Below are 25,826 nucleotides of genomic sequence, written 5' to 3'. Positions count from 1 at the left end.
TGTATTTCTAAATGTCAGCAATGAACAATCCAAAAATGAAACTAAGTAAATGATTTTGTTTTATAATACCCCTCAAGGAGAATAAAATGTTTTGGGATAGATTTTTTAAATGAGATGCAAAACTTGTACACTGAAAACTTCAAAACATCATTGAAATAAATTAAAAATCTAAATAAATGGGAAGACATTTTCATGTTCATGAATTGGAAGATTTGATATAGTTAAGATGGCAATGCTCTCCAAATCCAACTATAAATTCAAAGTAATTTTTAAAAAATCCCAGCTGCATTCTTTGCAGAAATTGACAAGATGATCCTAAATTTCATGTGGAAATAGAAGGAACCAACAATAACTAAAGCACTATTGAAAAAGAACAAAGTTGGATGACCCACATTTTCTGATTCAAACTTACTACAAAGTTATAATAATCGAGGTAGTATGTTAATGACATAAAAATAGATATATAGATAAATGAAATTGAATTGAGATCCTGTAGAGAAAAACTTACATTTATGGTCAGTTGATTTTAGACAATGATGCCAAGGAAGTTCAATGGGGGAAAGAATAGTCTTTTCAACAAATAGTACTGGGACAACTGGATAGTCACATCCAAAACTATGAAGCTGGACTCCTTCCTTACAGCATACACAGAAAATAACTCAAAATGAATCTTAACTCTAAATGTAAGAGCTAAGCCTATAAAACCCTTAGAAGAAAACAGAACTAAATCTTAGTGAAGTTGGATTGGGTAACATTTTCCTAGATATAACACCAAATGTAGAAGTTATGGAGTGGGTGTGGTGGCTCACGTCTGTAATCCCAGCACTTTGGGAGGCCCAGGCGGGCAGATCACGAGGTCAGGAGATCGAGACCATCCTGGCTAACACGGTGAAACCCCGTCTCTACTAAAAAATACAAAAAATTAGCCAGGCGTGGCGGCAGGTGCCTGTAGTCCCAGCTACTCGGGAGGCTGAGGCAGGAGAATGACGTGAACCCAGGAGGCGGAGCTTGCAGTGAGCCGAGATAGTGCCACTGCACTCCAGCCTGGGTGACAGAGTGAGATTCCATCTAAAAAAAAAAAAAAAAAAAAAGGTTATGAAAAAGCTGGATAAATTATATTTATCAAAATGAAAAACTTTTGTGTTTCAAAGGATACCATCAAGAAAGTGAGGAGACACCCTCGAAATGAGGGAAAATATTTCCTCTATATATATATATAATATGTATTTATTTTCTTTGGCTATCTTCACATTTTTCCTCTTTATTTTTTGTTGTCAGCAATTTGAATAAGACACGTCTAGGAGTGTGTGTGTATGTGTGTGTGTGTTGTATTTATATTGCTTGATTTTCTCTATGTTTCTTGGATTTGGGATTTAGTATCTTTCAATGATTTGGAAAATTATCAGCCATTATCTCTTCATTATCTCTTCAAATATATCTTCTTTCCTCTTCTCTGTTTTTTCCCCCTGGGATTCCAATTACATGAATATTAGACTATTCAACATTATCCTATAGCTCTTGGATGTGCCATTTTTTTATTTTACGTTTTTAGTTGGCAATATTTCTAATGGCCTATCTTAAATATACTAATTATCTCCTTATCTGTGTCAAGTTTATGATTAGCCCATTAAAGACATTCTTCATCTCTGTTACTCTATTTTTACTTCTAAAATTTTTATGTCCTGCTTTCTTATAATTTCCATTGCTCTACTGAAATTCCTCATGTCTTTGTGCATGATGTCTACCTTATTAATTACTACATTGATCATTGTTGTTTTCAACTCTGTCTGACAGTTTCAATATCACGTTCATTTCTAAGTCTGGTTCTGTTGATCGATTTGCCTCTTGTTGGTAAATTGTTGGCCAGACTGATATTGAATTCCTGGTCTCAAGCAATCCGCCCACCTCGGTCTCCCAAAGTGCTGGGATTACAGGAATGAGCTACTGGGCCTGGCCACATCCTGTTGCTGCTAGTCTTTAGAGTGAAGGTTGAGACAATCTAGTCAGTCGTTGAGCTGGATTTGAGATTTGTTGCTATGATCACTATCAATGAACCACAGGCATTATTTTCTAGTATTATTTTATGTTTAAGAATTATTCTCTACATTCTCATTTCACTGTCATCTTTAAGCTTTACCTGTGTAACTGAACCTCAGAGAGGTTTTTTTTTTCTTTTTCTTTCTTTTTTTTTTTTTTTGAGACGGAGTCTGGCTCTGTCGCCCAGGCTGGACTGCAGTGGCCCAATCTCGGCTCACTGCAAGCTCCGCCTCCCGGGTTCACGCCATTCTCCTGCCTCAGCCTCCCTGGTAGCTGGGACTACAGGCGCCCGCCACCATGCCCGGCTAATTTTTCTGTATTTTTAGTAGAGACAGGGTTTCATCGTGTTAGCCAGGATGGTCTCGATCTCCTGACCTCCTGATCTGCCCGCCTCGTCCTCCCAAAGTGCTGGGATTACAGGCTTGAGCCACTGCGCCCGGCCTCAGAGAGGGTTTTGTTCCATGCTCTTGCTCCTTTCCCAGTGGTAGATTTGCTGTTATTTGTTACTTGACATTTGCTAGCCATGGAGTAGGGGGATGTTTTCTGTTGTTTTGATTCATCCACAGTCTTAGATAAGCCCTGTGTCACCGGGTCTCAGTGGTGGAAATTCAAATGATCCTGGCCTATTTCCTATGGCAGCCAAACTCTGTCTTGTATGTTTGACATATCTTATGTGAGTTTCCTGCACCATCCTCCGTGGTAAGAGATTTCTAATGATCAGAACCTACAATAGAGTGTTGTTCCCTCTCCCTCATGTGTCAAGGGCTTTTGTCCCTTGGTTTGCTTCAGCTGAGATGTGTCTTCCACTCTGTCCTGGGAACAAGATTGTCGTCTTTTCCCCAATAGCTTAAGGCTTTTGTTCCATAGGAGAGATGGAGAAAATGAGTCTGGGAAAAGGGACACTTCATGCCTTCCAACAATGGTGGCCACCCCCCTCTTCCAAGTGTGTACCACTGAGGGAAGCCTTCTCGGGTTTCTGGGTCTGCCCTGAATCTTTCCTGTGAGCACATGGTGAGGTTCATGGAGAAGAGTCTGTGAGAGGGTGCCAACTCCCCTTGTATCTGAGACTCCCAGGGATTCTGTACTGCTGTGTGAGCTTATACTCAACCTTCAGCAATTTATTAAAACTTTTGGCTGAAATCTTCTGAACTATGTCAGGGTAGTGTCTCCTTTCTCTCTCACAGGTAAGCCAGGGTTATGATGGCTCCTTAGAAGTGCTTGTTTTTCCTTAGATTTCAGGTATTTGGTTGCCCTATGACCTCAGATCTCTGAAAAATTCAAGAAAATTATGATTTGGGAGGTTATCTAACTCTTTCTTGTTATTAGAAAAAGAGAGGCTCTCTTTCCAGGTTTTTACATCCTCAGCAGAAGCCAGAGGCCCATGACACGCTTCTCTAAGCCTCCTCAAATGCTTTTGGAATAAAACATGATACAAAATAAATAAAGAGATAAACAAAATAAAACAACACTGCAACCAAAGATACAAGTAATATAGGATAATCTTGGTTAAAAAGTAACAAAATAGAGGCCTTTTTCTAAAAACATTAAATAGGAACTGCAAGGTAGTAAAAAGTACAAACCATGAAAAAACTTTTAAAAATTCAGATGAATTTTACCTTTTGATTTAAAAATGTATAAAACTACATATTTCTAGAGTATGCTTTCCTATCAATATGCAAAAGACGACAATTACCAGCCAGGAGCTGCAATATTAGGCTGAAGGGTCTGGCCTCCAGGGCTACAGATTGGGAGATATAAAATAGATTTATCTTCAACACAACTCCTTTTCTCTGCAGTTCTCTGGCCTTTGAAACTCAAGGTTAAGTCAAAATTAATTTCCTTTAAATTGCTTAAAGTTGCTTTTTGACTGCTCTGAATGTTAAAATGGGGCAATGGGCTAATATATAGTGAATGTCTACAAGATGCTAGACTAGGTTTTCCAACTTCAGTGTATAGCAGAATCACATGGGGATCTTGATACAAATACAGAGAACCTTAGCTGATCTCAGTGCAAGTGGGCCTCTGTATTCCTTATTAATTTATAGATGATTATGACACATATCAAAGTTGAAGAACCACTGTGCTAGGCACTTAATATACATCCTCCTATCTAATCCATTATTTTACTAAAGTAAATAGTGTTACACTTATTTTGTTGATGGGGAAACTAAGGCTCAGAGGGACTAAATACCCAGCCCAAAATCACGAAGCAAATTAGTGGCAGGCCCAGTACTAAAACCCAGATGTGTCCACCTCTAAACTCAGGTGCCTTTAGCTCCACCTCACAAGGATCCACTATCTCTCTCCACTTTTTCAAGAACGGTAGCAAAGGGCAATGTATGTCCCGTGAGCCTAGATAGCAAACCAACACCATGTACCAGTTTATAGAGATTATTTTGTTTTGCCTTTTTAAAAATACAAACACAGTGGATTACAAAGGTCTTCTTTCCTAGAGGATCCATTAATTGAAACTCCATTGCATTGCTCTCCACAAGTCTTTGAGAAAGCTGAAGAATTTTCAGAAACACATAATTAAGACCCAGAGGGGAGGCCAAGATTTAAAAAGAACTTCCAAAGGACCAAGTAACTGCCAACAAAGCTTCTCAAGGGAATGCTCTCAGACAAATGAGGCATGAATATAGGTGGGTTTTTTAAACTACCAGGAAGGAAGAGGGATAAGAGATCCCTGTGAGTATAAACAATGTCAATTAAGGCCAAGAAAAGAAAAGAATATATTACTGTCAGCCAGAGTCTAGGGAAGTAAGATGCCTTTTCCTGGTGTGTCAGGAGAGAAATGAATACCAGAGAGGATCATTCGAAACCTATTAAGAAATGAAGGGAGAATTAGATCAACAGTCCTATTGGGAAGCTCAGACAGCAAAACAGTTTTCTGTCTGCCAGTGGGAAGAGCAACAGAAACTAGAACAACTTACAAACATCTTTATCCAAGAGACTTGGACTGGAAGGAATTGTAAAAATAAGATGAATCTGTGTCATTGAGAAAAAAATTGGGAAGATGAAAAGCTTGGTGGGATTAATATTTAACCTTAAAATTCAATTCAATTCTGTCCTAGATTAGAAGGCCCATGACATATTTTCTGCCAAAATAATAATAATAATAACTTTCTTTTGAGCTTTGTGTCATATGTTGGCATTAATCTGAATTATCAAAACAACCCATTGGGTATTTAACTGATTCCCACACCTAGAGTCCCCAGTAAGTTTCCTAAAAGTGCTCTGAGTTTTGTGTGTTGAGGGATATACAAGTATAACAAAGGCTCTGGCAGGTTTGAAAGGAGAATTTTCACAGTGTATCTGAGGTCACTGCACCTTTCCTCCATATGACTAACCCCATCTCCCTGGTCTGAATGCCGGGAATTTCCCACTTTAAGCAATCCCAGCACTTTGGGAGGCCAAGGCAGATGGATCACTTGAGGTCAGGAGTTCAAGACCAGCCTAGCCAATATGGTGAAACCCAGTCTCTACTAAAGATACAAAAATTAGCCAGGTATGGTGGTGCGTGCTTGTAATCCCAGCTACTCGGGAGGCTGAGGCAGGAGAATAGTTTGATCCCAGGAAGCAGAGGCTACAGTGAGCCGAGATGGTGCCATTGCACTCCAGCCTGGGCATCACAGCGAGACTCCATCTCAAAAAACAAAACAAAACAAAACAACAAACAAACAAACAAAACAAAAAAGAAAAGTTGCACTTCAATATGTCTTCAAAAAGTATCCTGTTTATTGTGTCTCATTTGATTATAGCAATTGGTTATTTATTTTCAGATCAATGCTTTCCAAACTGCATTTACATTAGCCAGTTATAAAGTCAATTTAGTATGTCCCAGCCAGCATTAAAAAATAAAATAGAATACAAAAAACATTCATATCATTCCTTACTCAATAGTGAATGTATTGCTTTGTGACATACTTGTGTATGTGGGCATGTGTGTGTGTACACTGAGTCACAATATAACTTTTTTTTTTATTTAAAAATTTTTTTGAGATAGGGTTTCTGTTACCCAGGCTAGAGTGCATTGGCACAATCATAGCTCACTGCAGCCTTGACCTCCTGGGCTCAAGCGATCCTCCCACCTCAGCCTCCTGAGTAGCTAGGACCACAGGCACAAGCCACCATTCCTGGCTTTCTTTTTTTTTTTTTTTTTAATTTTTTGTAGAGACAGGGTCTTACTATGTTGCCAGGGCTGGTCTCAAACTCCTTGCCTCAGGTGATACTCCCACCTCAGCCTCTCAAAGTGCTGGGATTACAGATGTGAGAAAGATATGATGCCCTGCCATATATCTCTTACTTGGACAGGAAGTTTGAAAGCCAGTACTCTATATCATGCTCCAAGAGGCTTCTCCATGGCTGTGCTATCTCTAGCTTCTCTCTCTTCTAACCTGTCCTGCACCTGACTGTAAAACTAATCTTTTTTACAACTATACTTTTATTATGTGACTTTTATCCAGCCATTCTTTCCTTCATTCAACACATATTCAGCAAATATCCATTCTCTATCAGATGCAAGGCTTCCTTGCCCCATCCCCACCTTACACCTGCCTTCCATAAGGAGAGAGACTATAAGTGACTATAAGTATTCTATTGCACAAGGCTAATTCCAAGTTCAATAGTCTGCACTTTATTCCTGCTACCCATTATGTCAGGATTAAACGCTTCCAGTCTATCAAGATCCTCTTTGAGTGAGATCTACTCTCTCCATCCAAGCTTCTTTTTCTTTGTCAGTGTTTGGATCTAGCCAGCCTTTTCTACCCACTTGAATATCTCTCTGTGTGCTATGTTAATTCGGATTCCAGTGTCCCTCCTCCCATTACTAACACCGTCCTTTCTTCACTCTTCAGCAAACTCTCTGCAGGGCTCCCAGATTTCAGACCCTCCTCCTCCCTTCACAATGCACGGCCTTGCCATGGGCCACATCTGGTCATCGTCCCATTTCCCTGCCCCCTTCTAGCTCCAGTCATCAATGCAGAATTCTTCTCTGCAAAACACTTTCTAGTCCATTGTCCCTTTATTTAGAATGTCTCCAGGGCTTGTGCTCCATCACTTTATTTGAAAGCCTATTTCACAGTCTAGTAGGTCTCACTGTCTAGCGCCTTTTCATCTTTCTCTAAAAATTTTCCTTTCTTAATTTTAATCTATTATTTCTAGTTATACCGCTGATCCCAGCATTAATAATACTTCAAATTTTGACAAAAATAAAATACTTGCTTTTCCTCACTTAACCTCAGACTGTATTTAAATTAATCTTCCATCATCACTTAATCTTACTGCCCATTATTGAATTCTAGCAGTTAATCATCATATGTATTGCTGAGAACAGGACAACTCAAACTGAATGCAGATGCAGCCCAATAGGAGAACCATAATCTTGCTCTTGCTGGAAAAACCCAGGAATGAAAATGAACTGTACAATCTTTGGTGACCTGGCCCTGTTTTATTTCCTTCTGACTTTATCATAAAAGGAAATAAAAACATTTAGAGAAAACATTTAAAAATGTGCAGGTATAGCATGTTTTCTTTTGTATGCCATCCTCCGTTTCCTTTGTTAATTTGGTCACATTTCTTGAGTTTCTACTCATCCCAGGCCCTTTATTAGGTGCTGAGGATCAAAGGTAAGATCAGGGCCAGGCAAGGTGGCTCATGCCTGTAATCCCAACACTTCGGGAGACACTGCAGGAGGATTCCTTGAGGTCCAGAGTTCCAGACCAGCCTGGGTAACATAGCAAGATCCTGCTTCTACAAAAGTAAAAAACAAAAATTAACTGGGCATGGTGATGTATCCCTGAAGTCTTAGCTACTTGCGAGGCTGAAGTGAGAGGATTGCTTGAACCCAGGAATTCAAGGTTAGAGTGAGCAGTGATCACACCACTGCTCTCCAGCCAGGGCAACAGAGCAAGACCCTGTTTCCAAAAAAAACGGTGAGTAACACCATCAAGCTGCTCACTGTCCAGTGGAGAAATAAACTTGTTGGCAGATAATTACAGCACAGGATCATATGACTTTAAATGGACTAGAAGGAATGGCTCGCTATGGTGGAAAACTTCAGCTTTGGTTCTGACAGGGATGAGCAGAAAGTTTTCAGATAGAAAGAGAAGGAAGACTATTTTAAATAAAGTAGCAACATGTGCAAATGTAGAGAGGCTTGAAGGATGATGGGTGTCCAGAGAATAGTGAAAAGACAGGGAGGCTGGAACCTATGGTACATAACTAGGAATGATCAGAAATGACCTTGAATATCTGTGAAGGATTTAATACATGCTAAAGAGTTTACACTCATCCTGAAACCAACTGCACATCAGTGGGGGTTTTTAACAGTGGGGCATGTCCGAGTCTCATGTAGGATTGTAACCCCCAGTGTTGGAGGTGGGGCCTGGTGGGAGGTTATTGGATCATGGGAGTTGTTCTTCATGAATGGTTTAGCACCATCCCCTTGGTGCTGTTCTTGTGATAGTGAGTGTGAGTTATCAAAAGATCTGGTTGTCTAAAAGTGTGTAGCACTTCCGCCTGCCCTTTTGCTCCTGCTCCTGCTCCTGCCATGTAAGCAATGCCTACTCCTGCTTCACCTTCCACCAGAAATGTGTTTCCTGAGGCCTCCCCAGACGCTGAGCAGATGCCAGCATCATGCTTCCTGTACAGCCTGCAGAACCTTGAGCCAATTATACCTCTTTTCTTTATAAATTACCCAGTCTCAGTTATTTTCTTATAGCAATGTGAGAATGGACTAATACAAAATGAAAATGGTAATACATTCTACAACCTTGAGTTTTATCCCAGAAATGCAAAGTTTTTAATGTTATAAAGTTACTCAATGTAATTATAAAACCAATTAATATAATAGTATGGTAAATAATAACAGAATCCCAGAATAAGAGGAAAACATATGATTATCTCAATAGATACAGTAAACATATTGTAAAAATTTAACACCCATGGAAAAAATCCTTAGGAAACTATAGAAGGGAACTTCCCAAACTTAACAAAGGACATCTATGAAAAATCTACAACTAATTTCTTTTCTAAAAGCAAATGTTTGTTGTTAATGACTAACAACCAATAGCAAGGAACAAGGCATAATCAAGGACAAGGCAACGATGTCCTCTCTCATCACTACTATTCAAATATTTCTGAACTAAACCGCAAAAGCACTATTCATAAAAGAAGACAAAAGTTTGATAAATACAACCTTATCAAAACCTTTTAAACTTCTTACAGAGAAAGAGCTAGAAATGAGAAGTTTAATGGTAAAAGATGCCACTGAGAAAATGAAAGACAAGCCAGAGTGCGGAAATTATTAACACATTTATCTGCCAAAGGGCCCATATATAGAATACATAAAGAATTCCTACAACACAATAAGTAAAAATACAACCCATAAAAATAGAGGCATAGGACTTGAGCAGACTTCATACTCCACAAAAGAAGATGAACACAGAGGCGATAAACTCATGAAAATATAATTAACATCATTAAGCCTCAGGGAAATGCAAATCAAAACCTGCCAATGAGCTACCACAAAACACCAAATACTGTAAGACTGTGGAGCAACTGAAACTCTAATGCATTGCAAATGAGACCCTAAAATGGTACAATCAATTTGGAAAATATTTTGACAATGTCTTATAAACTTAAACATAGACTCCCCTTTTGACCCATCGAGTCTGACCTAACGGAAAAGAAAAAATATGTCCACAACATGACTTACACAACAAAGTTCAAAGAAGACATATTTATAATACTGAAAAGTTGGAAGCAGCCCAAATGTACATAAACAGGAGACTGGATAAATGATGGTATGTCTATACAGTGGAATGCAGATTATGGAATAAGAGGTGTAGTTTGCAAAAAAAAAGAAAAAATTTTTTTTGAGATGGAGTCTTACTCTGTCACCCAGGATGGAGTGCAATGGCAGGATCTTGGCTCACTGCAACCTCCACCTCCTTGGTTCAAGCGATTCTCTTGCCTCAGTCTCCCAAGTAGCTGGGATTACAGGCGCACACCACCATGCCCAGCTAATTTTTTTGTTTATTTATTTTTAGTAGGTATGGGGTTTCACCATGTTGGACAGGCTGTCCTGGAACTCCTGATTGCCGAGACCAGCTTGGTCATGGAGACCCTAACCCAGCAGCACTAGAGGAATTAAAGACACACACAGAGAAATATAGAGGGCAGAGTAGGATTCAGGGGATGACAGCCTTCAGAGCTGAGATCCAAGAACAGAGTTTTACCCACATATATACTGACAGCAAACCAGTGATAAGCATTGATTCTATAGATTACAGATTAACTAAAATGGGAAACAAAGGAATGGGCTCTGGCTAGTTATCTGCAGCAGGAGCTTGTCCTTAAGGCACACATTGCTCATGCTATTGTTTGTGGTTCAGGAATGCCTTAAGCGGTTTTCCACCCAGGGTGGGCCAGGCGTTCCTTGACCTCATTCCGGTAAACCAACAACCTTCACCGTAGGTGTCATAGCCATCAGCAGCATGTCACAGTGCTGCAGAGATTTTGTTTATGGCCAGTTTTGGGGTCTGTTTATGGCCAGAGTTGGAGGGCCTGTTCCCAGCAACTAATCTCTGGTGATCTGCTTGCCTTGGCCTCCCAAAGTGCTGGGATTACAGGCGTGAGCCACCACACCTGCCCACCCCCCCACAATTTTTTTTTTTTTTTTTTTTTTTTGCAAAATCATATATCTATTTTCAAACAAACTTTTCACAGGATTCCAATATTAGAACACATTGGAAATGGAGCCAATACAGATGACCATGAGCCCGAATCTCTTTGTCCTTTCTCACGGCCTTTCCTGCATCACACAGAGCCCTCCTCCATGGTAAATCCTGAGCCACTTTCTTGGCATTCATGGGTTTTTCAAAGACAGTATGAAGTGTTCCACATTAGAATCTGTCATTTTCCTTGGCCAAATGACTCAAAGCCAGACCCTACTGAGAGTGGTTTATAACCTTTCATTTGAATGCAAAGGGCATAGCATCATTACTTATTCATTTAGCTGGAAGAGAGCTAAATGTTTCCAACAGATACCTGCAGCCTGAAAGCACTTGTTAAAATATACAAAACAAAATAAATGCAGAGATGATGAAATATTAAAATGATCACCTTTTGATGTCACCCCATCAGACAAAGTCAGAAGAAGAACCTGAATCATATGCCATATTCTGAAACTCATTTCTACATACTCATTTTTGTGTGTGTTAGATTTGCTTCTACAATGTCACATTTCATGACCCTTAGAGATATTTTCTGCCTAGACTCTATGTACTTTTGTTTTTTCATGCCAAATTCTATATTTCTTTTAATTAAAAATTATTAATAAGAAAAAAGCAGAACTATGACTGATACTTATGCATATAGCTGTGATATTTAAATAATCTAAGCCTATATGAAAATGCCTTAATAATCAACAACAGCAAACACAGAGGGTCAGGGATCTGGTAATCCAAACACATTTTTCTTCTTTTGTTCTACAAAATAAAAACTAAATATTTATCACATCTGTATATCTTCAATGGGAAAATCTAAATATCTAGAAAATTAACTTAATTGTTAATCTAGGCTAATTTCAAGATTTGGCAGGAAGCTAAGTTTGTAAAAATGTACCCAGTTTTAATATGATATGAGGTTAAGAAATCAATTCCAAATTCTTCCTTTTTTTCCTCCAAATTGAGATTGCAAGATAAACTCAACCACAATTGCATACAGACCTGTATCATTTTATACTAGAATGCACTTTGTTGATTCTACTAGTCTTTTTTTTTTTTTTTTTTTTTTTTTTACTTTATAAAATTTAGATTAAGGGAGTACATGTGCAGGCATGTTACATGGGTATATTATGTGATGCTGAGGTTTGGGTTTCTAGTGTCCAAGTGAACACAGTACCCAATAGGTAGTTTTTCAACCCTTGCCCCCACCTCCTTCCACTCTTTTGGAATCCCCAGTGTTTATTGTTCCCATCTTTGTGTCTGTGCATACCCGACGTTCAGCTCCCACTTATAAGTGAGAACATGTTGGAGTATTTGGTTTTCCGTTTTCTCTATAATTCACCTAGGATTATGGCCTCCAGCTGCATCCATGTTGCTGCAAATAATATGATCTCATTCTTTTTAATGGCTGCATTGTATTCCATATTGCATATGTACCACATTTTCTTTATCCAATACACCATTGATGTGCATCTAGGTTGAGTCCATTTCTTTGCATTGTGAGTAGTGCTGCAGTGAACATACAAGTGGAAGTATCATTTTTTTTTTTTGAGACAGAGTCTCACTCTGTTGCCCAGGCTGGAGTGCAGTGGTGCTATCTTGGCTCACTGTAACCTTCGCCTCCCGGGTTCAAGCAATTCTTCCGCCTCAGCCTCTCGAGTAGCTGGGACTACAGTACAGGCGCATGCCGCCGCCCCCAGCTAATTTTTGTATTTTTAATAGAAACAGGGTTTCACCATCTTGGCCAGGCTGGTCTCGAACTCCTGACCTCATGGTCTGCCTACCTCGGCCTCCCAAAGTGCTGGGATTACAGGCGTGAGCCACCTAGCCCGGCCAACAAGTGCAGTTATCGTTTTGGTAGAACAATTTATTTTGCAGTTATCGTTTTGGTAGAACAATTTATTTTCCTCTGGGGCTATACCTAGTAACGTTGAATTGCTGGGTGGGATGGCAATTCTGTGTTTAGTTCTTTAAGAAATCTCCAAGCTGTTTTCCACAGGGCACTAAACTAATTTTCATTCCCACCAACAGTGTATAAACAGTCCCTTTTCTCTGCAACTGTGCAACATCTGTTATTTTTTTACTTTTTAATAATAGCCATTCTAACTGATGTGAGATGGTATCTCATTGTTGTTCCCCTTTATTCATCAAATGTTTTGATCAAAATTGGGGATAACACATATACATACCTCAGGCAGCAGCTGATACTTGTAACCCTTGCTGTGTTTCTAGTAGAACTCTAACATACTCCTTGGAGAATTGTTTCCTGACCTGAGAGTGTTTATCTGGACATAACTTCCTTGAGCTGTATTAAGAACCACACCTTTCAACTGTGAATGCCGTATCAGTCTAAAGTTACAAAATAACCTAGCATATTGATTTGGATGCTGTTCTACTGCTATTATATAACTCATCTACAGAGGACCCATGGAGCAAAAGACAAAAAAGACAGCTAGTTGGTAAAAGAGGATACAAGGATGACTCATAAACATATGATAAAATGTTCAACATCACTAGCACAAAGGAAATGCAAAGAAAAAAATTAGATATTTTCACTTGCTATATTACAGATCTTAAAAAATCATAATTATTGATGCTTCCAAGTTTGTGTGAGATGGATACCCTTATACACTCTTGGGGGTGAGGAACATACATTTATATAATCTTTTCTAGACAGCAATTGGAATCTACCTGGCAATATATCAAAATCTCTTAAAAAATGTTTATTTCCTTGATATCCGTTTAACTTAGTAATTCTATTTGGGAGCATTTGTCCTGAGAAAATTATCCAAAATATAGTAAGAGATTTATGAATCAACAGGTTCATCATAATATATACCTTATAATAGCAAAGATTGGAAACAAATTAAATTCTCAAAACTCTCCTCCTTTGGAAGGCAACCACGACCATCTTTGTTTATTCTCTCATCTTCTGTGTTCTCTCAGTGGGCACTCTGCTAGACTAATTTGTGCTGGCTGATATGTTGTTCTATAAAAATTATTTGGTTGTTTCTTCTCTGTGTCTCTTGACTATTCTTTCTACTAAACAGACCATATGCAATTTGAAGGCAGGATCTTTGGGTTTTTCCCCCCATAAGATCTAGTATAGGGTAATCAGAAGAATCTGGAATCTGTTAGGAACAACACGACCCTGATCATTTTCCATTTAAATTCTTCATTGCAGTGGGCCCAACAGGGGCAGCATAGCCCCATAGCAAGAGAGCTCTGCCCTTTTGGTGGGGTGGGATGGTGAGTACATTTCATGACCATGGTATGAATGGTTTGAACCATGAGCCACAAGTTAACAGTACCTTGGCTCAGCCTCCAGGTTTAAGAGGTGCCACTCCTCTGTCCTTGTCTTGGAGTGCAATAATGTACCACAGCCCGAACCTTTCCCATATGACTAAGAGTGTGCCCAGTTTACAGGCAGGAGTGTCTACAGTCCACCAAAGAGAGGGAATTGCCCCTGGTGTCACTGGCTTGTTTTTATGTTTGTCTTCTCACTTCTCTGCACTGTGAGCTCCTTGAAGGCAGAAGCTACATCTTTGTAGCTCCAGGATGTGGAACAGTGTGGCTTATAGCAGGAGCTGAAAATTCATTTAAGTCAAGGAGGAGAGCAGAGCAGCCAGGGTCAGCTGGTGAGGCCATGGGATACATCCAAGTGAGACAGGAGAAGGGAAGGAATCATTTCTAAAGGAAGTTATTCTTAGGCTGATGGGAAAATACGCCTTTAGGGAAAGTACAATCACAAAAGTAGTCTAATAGGTGTTATTATGGAGGCCATAAAAATAAAGTATTTGAAATAAAACAGGATTAAGGAAGAGAAGAATGCTCATTAAGGGTCAGAAGGGATAGGAGACTCAAAAATGTCAAGCCAGCTGGGTGTGGTGGCTCACACTTGTAATCTCAGAGCTTGCAGAGATGGGAGGATTGCTTGAGCCCAGGAGTTTGAGACCAGCTTGGGCAATACAGTGAGACCTCATCTCAAAAATCTTAGCCAGGCATGGTGGCATAGTCCCAGCTACTAGGGAGGCTAAGACAGCAGGATCATTTGAGCCTGGGAGATCAAAGCTGTAGTGAGCTATGATTGTGCCACTGCACTCCAGCCTGGAAAGCTAAAGTTAACTGAAAACATGCAAAAATTAAACAAACAAACAAAAGAACAACAACAACAACAACAAAAAAAAAAAACCTCTATCTCAGTAAAGCAAAAGAAACATGAACTACATTTTTAAACACTTCGTATTTTAGGCAACACTAGAATGTGTAGAAAGTTCTGGAATTTTGTCAAGAATGTGACAGATGGAGATTGGGACAATGTCAACGAACAGCTGTCACTGATGAACTACTACTGTATTTCTATATTCCTGAACTGTATCCATCCTTACAATCACTGACCCACGGAATAAAACACGGTGGTAAAGAGTGTCACAGAAGGTAGAGCAGGGCTCTTTTTATGCTCAAGACTTGGGTCTAAAACTGACCGAAAGGAGCCTCCACTTCCCCGCATTCCCAAAGAATTGCAAACAGTGGAGCTGGTGTCATCTACAGGAGGGCTCTCTGAGAGATATTTCAATCAATTCTGCTCCCCTCACTGAACCTCCATTCTACCGTGCTCCTCCACGATCAACATGAGCAGAAAACTCAGAGTGGGATGAGGAGGAGGATGATGGGAGAGAGAGGAGAAACATCCATGGCTTCGTGAAGACAGCTGGGCTTTCTCCCTCTCCTCACTGTGGAATAGTTCCTCCAGCTCCTATGTCAAACCAAATGGGGACATGCTGTAGGACATGCAGCGTCAAACCTTCATAACAGACTGAGAAGGAAACTCTAAAAGCAAATGATACTTACTTGGGAATGGCTTTGCAATGGAAATACATGTGCCAGAGTAAACTATGCAGATCATCAGGAAGGTGAGGCAAGGGACAGTTTTTGAAGGCAAAATGAAAAGAATTACATAAGTTGTTTTGAATCAATTATCCTCGGCTGTAAGGATCAATAACAAGGGTGGTGTCAGTCCAAGGTTGGACAAGCAGTTGCTGGACAGATGTCCTTGCAGAAGTATTTTCTCTGTAAGATTTTGGTGGCCTTTGTGCAAGGTTGTGCTTTTTTGCAGAGTTTGTTTGTGATAGTTCTTATTATCAGGCCTACAAGCATGAGAACCCCCCCATTATGACCTTTCCCAGTTCCAGTTGTCACAAGTGACTCTATTTTGCTTCTGACAACTTTCATATCAGCCAGAGGGCCAAATCCAGCCCACCATCTATTTTTGTAAATAAAGTTTCATTGAAATCGCTTCTCGGCCTTTTGGCTAAGATCAAGTGTAAAGTTTTATTGGAACACAGCCATGCCCATTCATTTTCATATTGTTTGTGGCTGCTTTCTCACTATAACTTCAAAGCTGAATAGTCAAAACACAGACCATATGCCTCACAAAGCTGAAAATGTTTACTAACCATTCCTTTAAAAAAACATTTTCTGACCTCTATTCTAGAAAAGTTACCTACACAGACTACTGGTGCCAGAAAAAGGGAGAGATTGGCTTCCATTCTGGGTTGGAGCAGTAAGCTGGTGATAGGTCAAAATGTTCAGCGGGACCATTTATGAAAGGGGGCTGAAAGGTCATTAAGAAGCATGAAAGGAGAATTTGGCAAAGCACAGATGAACACAGGGATTGGAAGAAATAAAATCATTTGAGATTTATAGCCCACCCACCCAACTCTTCCCTCCAGGAATTTAGACTGTGAACTCTTTGGATGTATTAGATTTGGTTTTATTGAATAATTTATTATAATTTTTATTTATTTCCTTTACTAATTTTTTTTTAGGAGTGCTCTTATTGGGTTGAGCAAAACTTGCTTTTATTTATAAACTAGAAACATTCTGTCTCTGTATGCCGAACTTTATCAATTTTGAGTTTGTAGATGCCCAATATCTGGGACCTTGGAAACGAAACGGGCTGAGCAAAATTCTAAGCTTCAGTTTTAAAAGCTAAGATTTGCTTAAAAAGAATTTCTGCAATGCTTCAAAACAATAATATGTGTCCTTCATCACCAAATGCTGTACAGAATGTTAAATTATACCTGGCTTCTGCCAAGCATTCTTAGAACAAGCATTTATTATAGATTAGTTTTATTTTATATTAATGGGTGTCTAGGAGAGGGAGGTAATAGCACTTGAGGCAATTTTGTTTTACTATGAAAATTATTTAAGCCTTTAGAAGATGAAATTCAGGGAAATGTACTGTCTTCTCAAAAATACGTGTTTATAACCCCAAATACAGGAAAAGCTTTTTGAGGAAAGTCATTTTGCTTTTAGCTTCACAAAACAGATTTTCAAACTATTAAGCAAGATAAAAGGTCACGTTGACCATTTGTTTTAGATAATTCATTCATTCCTGGCCAGGATTTTGTAAGATTAAAAGAGTGTGCTTCTGAAACAGAAAAAAAAAAAGGGCCACAGCATTTACAAACTAGGAGGTCCCTAAATGCTGGAGATCATTCTGATTCCAGAGGGAGCATTAAGGCAGCAATGTAAACATGTTACTGGTAAGTGAAATTACATTTCAAGCTCTATGCCTTGCCACTCTAAACGTAAATAAATGAATAAAAATTTTCTTCTAACTTGAGATATTTTTCATAGTTACTTTCTAATGTTATTTTAAAATAGTCAGCATCAAAAGCTGAAATTCAGTAAATAATATTCTGATCATGCCGTTTACTCAGCAAAAGAGAAAAATTGCCAGAAATCAAGTGCCATCCACATGTCAACTAAGGTCCCTCTGTCCCTTGGAGACCTAGCTAAAAATGACTGCAGTCCTCTATTCCGTGGCCTTTGAGAGGCTTCCTTCACCACCCACCATGGTCCACCTTATCTCTCACCCCCATTCTGCAAACTCCTCTGACTTTACTTCCGCTTGCTTCTCTCTGTTGGTCTTCCATATCTGCATGTGTTTCTTAGTTTGGTTTGACTCAGTCCAGATATAGAGCCTAGCCCCATCACAGTCTGAAAAAAAGCACCACTTGCCTTGTACATTACATGAGCTCAAAAACTTTACTAAAAATCCGGAGAGCAGCGAGGAGTACCAGGACAGAACACGTGATTTTCCACTATCTCTTGGCTTCTACCCTCCGCTCTTTATGTTTCTTTCTTGTGCCTCCCACCTCCACATGCTGCCACAAAGCAAACTGCAAAGTTATCCTCTTGTCACCCACGAAAGTTCTATCTTACCACCTTTGAATTATGGACTTTCACCAACAATTACAGTTTTCTCAAAAAGTATTCTGATAATTGAAATTTTCTGTCTTGTTAAAATAGCATGAAGCATGCTCTTGTAAGTTTTGGAGACTGAAAAACAGAATCAGTTATCTGTCTTCAGCAGCAAAATGTCAAATAAATTAAATTGATAAACATCATTGACTTTTACAAAGCCCACCTGTACAATGCTGTATAATGTCCGGAACTCCACTGACATTCTTTCCTTTAAAAGTTGGAGCCTATACTTATCTGGCAGGGGAGATACCATGATCACAAAGGTGGTTTTCCCAGGGCAGGCTCATCCATTGCACTCCAAATGTGCTGACCCCTGCAATTTCCTCAAATGTAGGAAACTCAATTGCATAATGTGTAGCAGTGGGAGACTGCGTTCATGCTTTCCCTTGTTAAAAAAAAAAGAAAAGTTGGAGCCTAATTCTGTCCATTCTCCCAAAATGGGCTGGACTTAATAACTTGCTTCTAATGAATACATTGTGTTGGAAGTGATTCCATGTGACATCCAAGGCTATGTCATAAAAAGGATAGCTTTCCTCTGGCTCTTTCTCTTGGGTAGGCTAGTCGCCATGTTGTGAGGACACCCAAGCAGCCCTATGGAGAAGCCCCAGGATAGAGAGCCTAGCACGGAGAAGAACTAACTTGCCAGCTATGGGAGTGGACCACCTTGAGTCCTCTAGCTGCAGCCAAGTCTTCAGTTGATTTCAGCCATGACTGATGTCTTGACTGCAAACTACCCAACTAAGCTGTACCTAAATTCTTGACCCATAGAAACTGTGAGAATAATAAATGCTTGTTGTTGTTTTAAGCCACTAAATTCAGGGGTAGTTTACAGAGCAATATATAACTAAAACATGTAGATACTAATACAACTTTCTTGGAAAAACAATTAGTTTTTATAAATGAATTAATGTGTGAACACTCAAATCAGAGCATTACCAGAGAAAGAGAATTAGTTAACTAGGGGATCATTTCTTCTAGCATGCTTTCCTGAGTTCCCCAGATCCGCACTTCAAAAACTTTCACCTGTGGATGGATCATCCCGGGACTCAACTGTAAATGAAGATTCTGATTCAACAGGTCTGAGAATCTGCATTTTTAGCAAGACTCCATGTAATGTCAACACTACTGGCTGATGGCTTTCTGTCTTGGCACTTACCATGGACTCCATTCATCCTAACACCTGGTGTTCAAGGTTATAGGTGACTTTGTGTCAGAGGCACTGGTGATACTGAACTTTCCCCAAGTCCTGTGCCTCTTGAAAACAGGGGAGATTACAAAACTACCCCTTCCCAACACACACTTTCAGTGTTCCAAAAAATGACTTCTTGAAAGGAATTCCCCTTCACCATAAGATTTAGATAAAACCCACCGATGACCTCCTTGTTTACCTATGACAAGGTCAGACATGGACCTTCCAATTCCCATTCTGTGTCTCCTGAATGATTAGCCATTGGTTCCCACTGGCCAGTGTGGACAAAATGCCATCAATGTGACTTGACCAAACTCTGCTCAGGCTCCTCACCTTCCCCCAGGCCCCTGGACTTTGGTCCTTTCTTGCATGTAGGAATGCAGAACAGCCTCTCTATAAGACCTGCTCCAGAGAATGCAATGGCCACCAACAGAGACTGAGCCACTGTTTGATCACGCCACTGCCTCATCCCACTCCCCCACATGATTCTTGGTAGCCTTCACTACTCCATATGAAAGAAAGACCTTTTTCTGCTCACCTCAGAGATGCATACTGATCTCATGGTTATGGTACTCTCTGCATTGCTATAGTCTCCTTCCCTAATGCTGCAGTTTCCTTTCCTAGAGCAAGAGTCTCCCCACCCTTGTTGCAGTAATCCTTTTGCATATCATCTCTCCTTACCTGAGTTCAATTTATTTTCTCTTTTCTTTTTTTTTTTTTTTTTTTTTTTTGAGACAGAGTCTTGCTCTGTTGCCCAGGCTGGAGTGCAGTGGTGCAATCTCGGCTCACTGCAACCTCTGCCTCCCAGGTTCAAGCAATTCTCCTGCCTCAGCCTCCTGAGTAGCTGGAATTGCAGGTGTGTACCACCAGGCCCGGCTAATTTTTGTATTTTTAGTAGAGACCTGGTCACCATGTTGACCAGGCTGGTCTCGAACTCCTGAGCTCAGGTGATCCACCTGCCTCGGCCTCCCAAAGTGCTGGGATTACAGTCTTGAGCCATCTTGCCCTGCCCCATTATGCTTTGAGGGATTTACTTCTTTGGGTTTGAGATGTAGATCCCTTGAAAATCTGGAATCTCTTGTCTGAATCTACAGGAAGAACTGCTTTTCCCACATGATTATAATCACCTCCTTAATTATCTGTGTCTCACAGTAGATTGTAAACAGGGACAACAGGGACTGTGTCTGACTTATTTCTCATGTTCCCCTAGACTTTTACAAAGCATTCCTGTGGTTAAGTGCTGTATATGTGCTGAACAAGTGAATGATTATTAGAAATATTGAGAGTAGGTGCCATGTTTCGAGATGCTGGAATATTTTAAAATGTGCAATTTACCTACATTGTTTAGGAAATTAATATAGATAAATTTAGCCTAGTCATTTGACCATATATCTCTCCAAATTGTCCTTTCAGTAAAAAGAGTCTCATATTCAAAATAGGGTATTTGGATAATCAGCATTTAAGCTTTGTTTCCATTCTGAATGAGTCTCCACTAAGCATGGCCTATGTCTCTGAAATAAAAGTCCTTCAAACCGCAGGATCTCAGCACTAGAAAAATATTACGAGAAAAATTTGAAAGAAATTTCCTAAACACAGTGATAGGAACATTCAATCACAGGAGAAATCTTTTCCCACTGAGCAGTATATTGCTATCAGAACCTGGGAAATAATAAGCAAAGTACCTTTAAATGGAAAACATTACTCTTTTCAGTAATTCTAGCTTTCAAAGTATGTATAGGAAGAAATTCACAGCTAATGGATCAACTTTAGTGAGCCTAAGCAAAAACCAATTTGGAAAACCCACACTTCAATTAACCTGAAATGAAAACTGGGGTGACAGAAAAAAAGATACAGCTAATAGAAGACATTAAATTAGTGCTTTTCTTGACCCAAGAGACAAAAGAAGAAATAAATTTATCATGATTTACCTTTCACATAGAGGAAAAAAATCTGAATACCTTCCAAAATATTAATTTGTTTCCAAAGTGCTTAATGATTAGGTATATTCCTATTTTATTTTATTTTTTTTTGCAGCTATTGTAAAACGGGTTGAGTTACTGATTTTGTGGGGTTTTTTTTTGTTGTTTTTTTGGTGTTGTTTTGAGATGGAGTCTCACTCTGTGACCCAGGCTGGAGTGCAGTGGCATGATCTCAGCTCACTGCAACCTCTGCCTCCCGGGTTCAAGTGATTCTCCTGCCTCAGCCTCCCAAGTAGCTGTGATTACAGGCACGCCATCACAGCCCAGCTAATCTTTGTATTTTTTGTAGAGACAGGGTTTCACCATGTTGGCCAGACTGGTCTCAAACTCCTGACCTCAGGTGATCTGCTCACCTCAGCCTCCCAAAGTACTGAGATTACAGGCATGAGCGACAATGCCTGGCCTGAGTTGTTGATTTGATTCTCAGCTTGGTCGCTGTTGGTGTATAGAAGAGCTGCTGATTTGTGTACATTGATTTTGTATCCAGAAACTTTGCAGAATTCTTTTATCAGTTCCAGGAGCTTTCTGAAGGAGCCTTTAGGGTTTTCTAGCTAAACAACCATATCATCGGCAAACAGCAACAGTTTGACTTCCTCTTTACCAATTTGGATGCCCTTTTTTTCTTTCTCTTGTCTGATTGCTGTGGCTAGGACTTCCAGTACTATGTTGAAGAGGAGTGGTGACAGTGGGCATCTTTAAAGAAAACTACAAAACACTGCTGAAAGAAATCATAGACAATACAAACAAATGGAAACACACCCCAAGCTCATGCTCGTGGATAGGTAGAATCAATAGTGTGAAACGGACCATACTGCCAAAAGCAATCTACAAATTCAATGCAATTCCCCTCAAAATATCACTATCGTTCTTCACAGAATTAGAAAAAAAAATCCTAAAATTCATATGGAACCAAAAAAGAGCCCGCACAGCCAAAGCAAGATTAAGCAAAAAGAACAAATCAGGAGACATCACATTACCTGATTTCAAAGTATGCTATAAGGCCATAGTCACCAAAACAGTATCGTACTGGCATAAAAATAGGCACATAGACCAATGGAACAGAATAGAGAACCAAGAAATAAACCCTAATACTTAACAGCCAACTGATCTTCAACAAAGTAAACAAAAACATAAAGTGGGGGACAGACACCGTATTCAACAAATGGTGCTGGGATAAATGGCAAGTCACATGTAGAAGAATGAAACTGGATCCTCATCTCTTAGGTTATACGAAAATCAACTCAAGATGGATCAGGAACTTAAATCTAAGACCTGAAACTATAAAACTTCTAGAGACAACATTGGAAAAACTCTAGACATTGGCTTAGGCAAGGATTTCATGAGCAAGAACCCATTTTAAAAAATGCAATAAAAACAAAGATAAATAGTTTGGACTTAATTAAACCAAAGAGCATTTGCACGGCAAAAGGAACAGTCAGCAGAGTAAACACACAACCCACAGAGTGGGAGAAAATCTTCACAATCCATATACCTGACAAAGGACTAATACCCAGAATCTACAATGAACTCAAACAAATTAGCAGGAAAAAACCAAACAGTCCCATCAAAAAGTGGGCTAAGGACATGAATAGACATTTCTCAAAAGAGGATATACAAATGGCCAACAAACATATGAAAAAATGCTCGACATCACTAATAATCAGGGAAATGCAAATCAAAACCACCATGCGATACCACCTTACTCCTGCAAGAATGGCCATAACCAAAAAATCAAAAAATAGGCCTGTCATGGTGGCCCACACCTGTAATCCCAGCACTTTGGGAAGCCGAGGTGGGTGGATCACCTGATGTCAGGAATCTGAGACTAGCCTGACCAATATGGTGAAACTCTGTCCTGTCTCTACTAAAAAATACAAAAATTAGCCAGGCATGGTGGTGCATGCCTGTAATTCCAGCTACTCAGGAGGCTGAGGAAGGAGAATCGCTTGAACCTGGGAGGTGGAGGTTGCAGTGAGACGAGATTGTGCCACTGCACTCCAGTCTGGGCAACAAAGCAAGACTCTGTCTCAAAAACAAAACAAAACAAATAAATAAATAAATAATAGATGTTGGCATGGATGCAGTGAACAGGGAACACTCCTACACTGTTGGTGGGAATGTAAACTAGTACAATCACTATGGAAAACAGTGTGGAGATTCCTTAAAGAACTAAAAGCAGAACTACCATTTGATCCAACAATCTCACTGCTGGGTATCTACCAAGAGGAAAAGAAGTCACTATATGAAAAAGATACTTGTGCATGCATGTTTATAGCAGCACAATTTGCAATTGCAAAAACGTGGAACCAACCCAAATGCCCATCCCATCAATCAATAAATGGATAAACTGTGAGATAGATATAGATACACATACACACACATATACACACACATACACAATGGAATACTACTCAGCCATAAAAAGGAATGAGTTAATGGCATTCACAGCGACCTGGATGAGTTTGGAGGCTATTATTGGAGGCTATTATTCTAAGTGAAGTAACTCAAGAATGGAAAAACAAACATCATATGTCCTCACTCGTGTGTGGGCTAAGCTATGAGGATGCAAAGGCATAAGAAAGACACAGTGGATTTTGGGGACTCAGGGGAAAAGGGTTGGAAGGAGGTGAGGGATAAAAGATCACAAATTGAGTGCAGTGTATACTGCTTGGGTGATAGGTGTGCCAAAATCTCACAAATCACCACCATAGAACTTATTCATGTAACCAAGCACCACTGTTCTCCAATAACCTGTGGAAATAATTTTTTTTAGAAAAAAAAGGTGCTTAATGAGACTTTTGGTCTACCTACTGATCTAAAGAAAACACATGCTGGTAAATGGTTTGAAAACACAGCTCAAATTATCTTCTCCCTGCGTCTATGCCCTTTTGCAGTGTGAGTTTGTAGCTCCTGGCAACAGAGGTGTAGTTTTTTGTTTTGTGTGTGTGTTTTTCCCCACACGTTGTATCTTAACTAGCCTTGTGACTTACTTTGACAAGTAGAATGAGGCGCATGGGATATTGTGCCAGTTCCAAGTCTAGTATCAAGAGGCTTTGCACATTCTGTTCATTCTCCTGGAACCATGCCACTACCATTAAACCAGCTTGGAATTTTTCTGATGACGCTGGGAGCCATGTGGAAGAAAACCAAGGTGCCCCAGCTTGCTCACAGCCAGTTCTGGAAGCAAAAGTATCTGGCCTGCCTGCAGCAAGGCAAAGACTCACTAGTGAGCCCAGGCAACACAGGCCAAGTCAGAACCACTTGGCTGACCCTTGGAGTAATGAATCGTTGCCTTAAGTTTTTGGGTGTTTTTCTACACAGCCATAAAAACTGACAGTTCACCCATAAAAAAGATTCACTAATTAATTGTCAAAGAAATTAAAACTAAACCAGCAAAGTCGGACCATTTATTGTCTAATAGATGGATGAAAATAAACAAGGATGTTCATTCACAGAGTTTGTAATTATATGGAAAGCTGGAAGGTGCAACTTTTTTAGAAGACAATTTGGCAATATGTATTAAATTTTCAAATGTGCCAGCTATTCTGTTCTTGGATAGTATTCTAAAAACAAATTATATAAATATGTGATGATTTATTAACCTCATTTATAATACTAATGTTAGAGAATCAATGTGAATGTTCTTCAACAAGCGATGTGTTGATGGCTGGGCGCGGTGGCTCACGCTTGTAATCCCAGCACTTTGGGAGGCCGAGGCGGGCGGATCACGAGGTCAGGAGATCGAGACCATCGTGGCTTACACGGTGAAACCCCGTCTCTACTAAAAATACAAAAAATTAGCCGGGCGTGGTGGCGGGCGCCTGTAGTCCCAGCTAGTCTGGAGGCTGAGGCAGGAAAATGGCGTGAACCCGGGAGGCGGAGCTTGCAGTGAGCCGAGATCGCGCCACTGCACTCCAGCCTGGGCGACAGAGCGAGACTCCGTCTCAAAAAAAAAAAAAAAAAAAAAAAAAAAACAAGCGATGTATGTGTTTTTAAAAAATATTATGGTATATCCATACAATGAAATACTGAGCAGTCATTAAAAATGATATTTATTTATGTTGACATGGAAAGACTGCCACACTATTGTCACTTATTAAATAATTATTAGAATAATAAGATATTTCTATTTCTTGACATTTAACAAAAAAACTATGAATAGAAAGTATTTAGAACAATATGCCTTGAAATATCAGCTATTATTTCTAGGAATGAGATTATAAGTGATTTTCATTTTCTGCTTATACATCTGAATAACTTCATTCTATTGATTGATTAATTGATTGATTGAGACAGGGTCTCACTCTGTCACCCAGGCTGGAGTGCAGTGGTGCCATCATGGCTCACTGCAACCTCTGCCACCTGAGTTCAAGCGCTTCTCCCGCCCAAAGAGCTGGGATTACAGGCCTGAGCCACCGCACTGGGCTGAATCATTTAATTTTAAACAAAAGTATTTGTCATGCTTAAATTCTGGAAAATTATGTCTCCTTTTTAAATGGTTTTAAACTCCTTTATTAGGTACAACATTAAACTAAATTGACCTGTTTGATTACAGGTTTTTATTCTGAAGAATAAATGCTTTCTTCAGAATAAAGAAATACGTTCTAATTTTAAATGAGT

General features: G+C 39.6%; 1 non-coding gene across 1 annotated transcript; it reads left to right on the top strand.

The window, feature by feature from the left end:
* The first annotated feature begins 18,264 nt into the window (after nucleotides 1-18,264).
* Nucleotides 18,265-18,427, top strand: LOC116458179 (U1 spliceosomal RNA). The gene has a single exon (XR_004245241.1). It is a non-coding gene; the product is annotated as a U1 spliceosomal RNA (small nuclear RNA).
* The last annotated feature ends 7,399 nt before the right edge of the window (nucleotides 18,428-25,826 follow it).

The sequence above is a fragment of the Hylobates moloch genome, unplaced genomic scaffold (genome assembly GCF_009828535.3).
Source record: "Hylobates moloch isolate HMO894 unplaced genomic scaffold, HMol_V3 SCAFFOLD_18, whole genome shotgun sequence".
Classification (NCBI taxonomy): Eukaryota; Metazoa; Chordata; class Mammalia; order Primates; family Hylobatidae; genus Hylobates; species Hylobates moloch.
The sequence above is the reverse complement of the archived record's forward strand: the minus strand, read 5'-3'. Positions and strand labels throughout refer to the sequence as shown.